General features: G+C 31.8%; 1 pseudogene; it reads right to left on the bottom strand.

Annotated features, from left to right (window-relative positions):
* Positions 1–3,858: 3,858 nt before the first annotated feature.
* On the bottom strand, positions 3,859–4,915 carry LOC148763850 (lipid transfer protein EARLI 1 pseudogene; annotated as a pseudogene).
* Positions 4,916–6,252: the final 1,337 nt, after the last annotated feature.

The following is a 6,252-nucleotide window of genomic DNA, read 5'->3' as shown; positions in this document are numbered from 1 at the left end:
TTCAACTATATCCCTTACAAGTCAGTCTGATGAATTCGCAAGCAAGGATCTACCCTGTACCCCAATGCATTGGCATACGCCATCCATCTCAGAAGCATATAGCACCCAGAACCTCAAAAAACATAAGAAAAACATGAGATCACTCAAACAACACACATATCATATACCCTCACGGTGGACCTTAACCTGGACATATCCCCTCCACACAGCATGCATGCCCTGCCTCGGAAGAGCACCAAAAACAGAGCCATCAATTACAAGCCAGTAGTATCGCAGAACCTAGTGACCTTCAGTTTATCAGCACCCATTGGACTACACAGACTCGGGAAAACCCAGATCAGCTCCTCTCAAATCCGAATCATAAAGCACAACTCATTAATTAATTTTGGGCTTATCACAGAGAGTTCTACAGGCATCTACATCACAGAGTTGCTTTTCAAAAAAAAAAAAAAATCTACATCACAGAGTTTATTGGCGCATTTTGTTGTTTAAGTGTATCATTTTAATAAAAAGAAATAATGAGGAATAGTCTTTTTTTATAAAAATATTTTAAAAATAATTATCAAAATAAATTTAACTGTTTTTAGTCATATTTAGCTATAATTTGACAAAAATACTTTTAAAACTATTTCAAATAAATTAAACCATTCATCACAATTTCTCTCTATTTGTGTTTCTGATTTCTCTCTCTCACCATCTCAGTTTTTCAAATTTTATCAATTTCTCTCTTCGACATTCATCTGTTATGCTTTCGATTTCTCTCTTTTGCATTTTCAGATTTCTCTTTCTTAGGCTTTCAAGACAGCAAGCAATGGTTTTGATATGCTTTGGTAGGTGGCTATTTGAGAAATTTAATTTTTAGGTATTTTGGGTAAAACTAAAACAATAGAAATGATCACATATGTTTGAAATAGTTTTTAATTGAATCAATACAAGACCTGAACACCAATAAACTCAAAAATTGAAATTTATAAACTTAAGTTTTCAAAGGAAAAAATTTTTAATTTTAGTTGAAATAGGTGTTTTAGAGAAGAAAATTTATGTTTTGATTTATGAAAATATGTTAGAAACATTTTAATCAGTGCCAAATGGTCAAAAAAAATAAAGAGAGTTTAGAGGATTTGAAGTTTTGATTCGTAAGTAACAACATTTTAGACATTAAAATATAACAAAATATTTTTAAATATGGCGTGTAACAATAATATTTTTTCAACATGACGTATAACAACAATATTTTTTTTAACATGGCGTGTAACAATTTAACCATGGCGTGTCACATGTTTTTGTACATGACGTGTCACACGTTTTTGTACATGACGTGTCACACATTTCTGTACATAGCGTGTAATATGTTTCTATATATGACGTGTAACAACCTAACCATAGTGTGTCACATGTTTTTGCACATGACGTGTAACAACCTAATCATGGAGTGTAACATATTATTGTACATAGCGTATAACATCATAGCGTGTAATTTCATTAAGGGTAATTTTGTCCAACTTGATTAAAAATAGTTAAAATTATAAAGAAGATTATTTTTGAAAATATCTTATCTTTAAGGGTTATTTTTTAAAATGTCCCTTTTAATAATTATACATTTTGTTTTTTTGACATACTTAATATATAGGGGCATTTTTAAAAATAACCCAATATAATAATAAAGTATCTCAAAATTAATGTCATATAATTTTCAAATATATTGTTAAAACGTATATAAAGTATTTATATTTATTAATACTCATATTTAATTGATATCAAAATAGATTTTGATTATTTGATGTTATTATTATTTTTGTTTTATTATAATTATTTTTATAATTATAGATTTTAAATTTAAATAATAAAATTATATTTAATTATAAATATTTTTATTTAATCGTGTTAAATATGTTATTAATCGTGTCGTGTCGTATATTGACACGTTTAATAAACGTATTAATCGTGTCGTGTCTGTTACACGTATATTAAATGTGTATGTGTACATATTTTAAATTTAAGATACGAATATTAAACGTATCGTGTTTGTATTTAACTTTAACGTATTTCGTATCTAATCGTGTTTGACATGTTTATGGCACGTTAACACGAATTACCAAGTCTAAAGCGTTGGTCATTGATAAAAAGAGCAAGTTGAGGATGAGAAGAAGGGCAATTGTTGCTGAAGCCTTTGAAGCCATTTCCCTCAGACAAATAGCTTAAGTGGCATTGAAATAGAGATTGAACTTTATGTTGAGAGAAAAGGCTGAGTGAGGAAAAATGTCGAGTGCATAGGGGCTTTTATAGATGGGAGATGGGAAGCTGTTTGGACTTAAAAAAATGGAACGTGGCTCGTGTGGGCACATTTGGAGTGAAAATGGGGATTATGCGCGACTTGGCAGTCAACACTCAACATGGGTTATTCGCCTTGATGGATCACAATTATTAGAGAGTTTTCATGTAAAGTTAGCTGTCGATTCTTCCATTTTTCTATAATTTTCCGAGTTTTTTGCTTCAATAACAATGTAAGAGATGGAATAATTTGCGCGTAATCTTATTACAGAGGATCTCCATTGTAGATTTTATGGAACACCTATACTTGCAATCACGTCGCTTTGATTTAGTTGCCACATGAATGATAAGAACCCAATCTTTCAAATTTTAATTATGTCGTCCGTAAGCAATTATTTACTAGTACTATAATAAATTTTACTTAAGACAGCATATTTTTAAAATATATTATTAAAAATATTTTTAATAATATTTTTTTATTTTTTTGAATATTTTTGTAGATTTAACATCACTAAATAAATTTTTAAACGTATTATAAATAAAATGTAACAATAAAAATTACATACATTAGTAAATGTTACACTTTTTTATATTATTACTAAATGTGAAAAAAGTGAAGTTAAAAATTTAAATAGTTACACTTTTTAAAATTTTATTATAAAAAAATATATCATCTAAAATAGTGTGATTAAAATTCAATTTTTTTATAATGCAGCTTAGTTGTCAGGGTATAACTTATTAATTAATTATATAAAATATGTCAACCATTGTGATTAACTAAGATTAGCATCCAATCACCGGCATTTGAATTTTTTTCTTAAACAAAGCAAATATAAGGTTTCATTACTATTAATTTCTTTACAAAAGCTACTTTTCTAGCGGCAGTACTGCAAGCAACCCCGTAACAGGGAACAATCAACCCCCATTAACCCGTTGCCTGCGTATAAAACAGAAAAAAGAGACTGCCTGTTGCGTGTGGAATCAACCTCCCAGAAAATTAATACTGCTATGTAATTATTATCACGTAATCTCAAAATAAATTTATAAAAATAGAGATGTCTATGAGTTGGGTGAAATTGGGTTCAATTAAAACCTAAACTTGAAGTTTAAGGTCCGATTCATCCATTTAAATTAAATATATTATTAAAATATTTTTAATAAATTATTATATATTTTAATATTTTTAAATATACTTTACAATTAAAACTAAATTAAATTAATTACTTATAAATATAATGATATTGAAAAATAAGTCGAACCTTAACATAAAAATCACACTCAAACTCAACCCCACTCATGACTTGACAAGTAATCCGTTGAGAGTTGCAAAGAAACTGAAAATAGGGTAGCAATGAGTTTTGGCTGTAAACGGGGCCTAAGACTGAAAACAAGTCTTCTACCTACGCCTAGACTGAAGACTTGTTTCAGAACTATGTAATCCATTATTACAATATATATAATAAATTTTTATTTCTTAAAAAAATTAATCCGACTCGTAAACACCTCCACAAAAAAATTTATTGAAAAAATAAATTTTGGGTGCTATAGCTAGTAAAATTTTCATTATCTAACAATTTAACCTTATGATTACATTGTGTTTAATTGCTGGAAGCCAGAAGGGATCTTCTTTCCACAGTTATTGAGCAGCAAGCTCAACGAAACGGAGACCAAATTGACTTGGTGGCAGTGCAAAGGTGAAGGGTTGGCTTCAAGATCAACCAAAACCATCAATAAGCTTAACATCCACCAAAACTGTTCGTTAAGTTTGCATAAAATTAACGCACACCCAAACTTAGGGTAGGACAAGAGCACTCGTTCTGATCTTCGGGAGTTTTGCCTATGATGGGCTTAAGGGTAATTCGCAGAGAAAGACCTGCGGAAGCGAACATATATGGCTTTAAAGTTTGAAGCCATATATAGGTAAAAGAAGAACTAGTTAAGCATTTATACGCTTTTGATTTAAAATATGTATGGAAAGCCTTATGCAAGTGTTTCACAAGAACAACAAATACTGCAATATTCATGTTCGTAATGAGTCATTTTATTACTTGGATAAAAACTCTCATCGCATAAACAGTAGAACATGTAAAATACAAAGGATCACAACATTGAGGAGGAAGGTCAGAGCCTTCCGTCCATAAAAACATTATTAGTAGAACATATAATTATTAGCCTCACTTAAGAAAGGAGATCAAATAGGCTTTAATTAAGTAATAGAGTGGTTTCATTAGCAGTGGTAGGCTCTGCGATCCATTCCGCAGAAATCGAGCAGTAAATTCAATTGAACGGCAGCGCGCAAGTCGATGAGGCCCAGGATATTGGCATCGAGGAGAGTGCAAAGGCAAACATCTGCCTCAAGGTCAACCAAACCCTTAATGAGGCTGCAGCATGGGCTCCGTGGGTTACCAACACGTACACTCAAGAAATTCTCCAACACGTTGGCGCAAACATTCAAGGTTAAGCCATTCTTTTCGCATTTGGGTTGGTTAATGTTAGCGTTGGCCATTGATAAAAGGAGCAGGTTGAGGGAGAGAAGAAAAGCAATTGTTGGTAAGGCCTTGGAAGCCATTTTTCACGCAACTCCTAAGTTAATTAGCTTAAGTGTGGTTTTAATTTGAGGAATATGAACTTTGGGTTCTGAGAAAAGGCTGAGTGATGAAAAACGTTGAGTGCAGAAAGGCTTTTATAGATGGAAAATAGGGAACTGTTTGGGCTTAAAAAAATTTGAACATGGTTCATGTGGGCACGATTGGAGTGAAAATAGGGATTACATACAACTTGGCAGTCAACACTCAACATGGATTATTAGATTATACGCCTGGATCACAATTATTTAAGAGTTTTCATGTAATATTAGATGTTGATTCTTCTGGAGATAAGCAACCCTTTCATTTATGTATAGTTTCCAAAGATGTTTGGGTTCAATAAAATGTAAGAGATCCAACAATTAACGCATGATTTTATTATGTATCAGGATCTGCACATCACAGATTTTTATAGGTACACATATACTTGCAATCACGTAGCTTTGAGCCAATTGCCCCAGCAGCTGAAAATTTGGTGTTTTGTGAGAATGATTTGGCCGTCGGTCATCAATTGTTTACTGTGTGTTGTCAAGGTGTAACTTATTTAATTAAATAGGATCAATAATTCTCACCACACATGTGCTTTGTACTTATTGTCACATAGCTTGAAAGTAAATTACAAAGGAACAGCTGATATTTTTGAGGGGGGCTGTTAATGTTGAGCTAATACTTGCATGAGATAAACACATGTCAAGCTTTATACATATTTTGCTTCGTTGTACTGGTTGTTAATCATATATGCCTTTCTCTTAACTCTCCCCTCTACATGTAGCTTTGCATGGTTTTGCTTAGTTTATGCTATAATACTTGTACTTACAGCATATCACAAGTGTTAATCATGTATGCTGCCTATATAATGTTGTACTTAATCATATTAATATATGAAACAGTAGCTCCTTGTTACCATCGATCATCTTCCTTATGCTTTAATAGTCCCTGTTCTATGCTTCGATAACAGAGGCTGTGCTGTGTAAAGTAGTAGTTTTCACCTGCCTTACTCGAATATAACAGTTAATTGGTGAAATTTTTCGATCCGTGTATTGTATGGTTAGACTGTTCATCATATATAGTTGGTAATAAAAGCAATTATACATAGATTAAACTTTGGTAGCAAAATATATCAATATTTTTCTTGTTCTTTCTTTTCACTTCCCCTTTCCTGCTCAGCCACTGCCATTTTGTTGTTTTAGAAACAAAACTAAACAAAAGTAATTACACATTGATTAAACTTTGGAAGCAAAATATACCAAGCAGACGAACAGCTTACTAAAGTCTATAGGCAATGGAATCGTACATGGGTATCGGTCGTCCTCCAGATGAGATCGACCAAGGAAACTATGGCCAAGAAATTACAAGATATAACGAGCCCTTAAAACTTGAAAACTCTGAAAAGCAG

This window comes from Theobroma cacao, chromosome 3 (assembly GCF_053813885.1).
Source record: "Theobroma cacao isolate CCN51 chromosome 3, ASM5381388v1, whole genome shotgun sequence".
Taxonomy (NCBI): Eukaryota; Viridiplantae; Streptophyta; class Magnoliopsida; order Malvales; family Malvaceae; genus Theobroma; species Theobroma cacao.
This window is presented reverse-complemented; position numbering and strand designations above follow the sequence as displayed.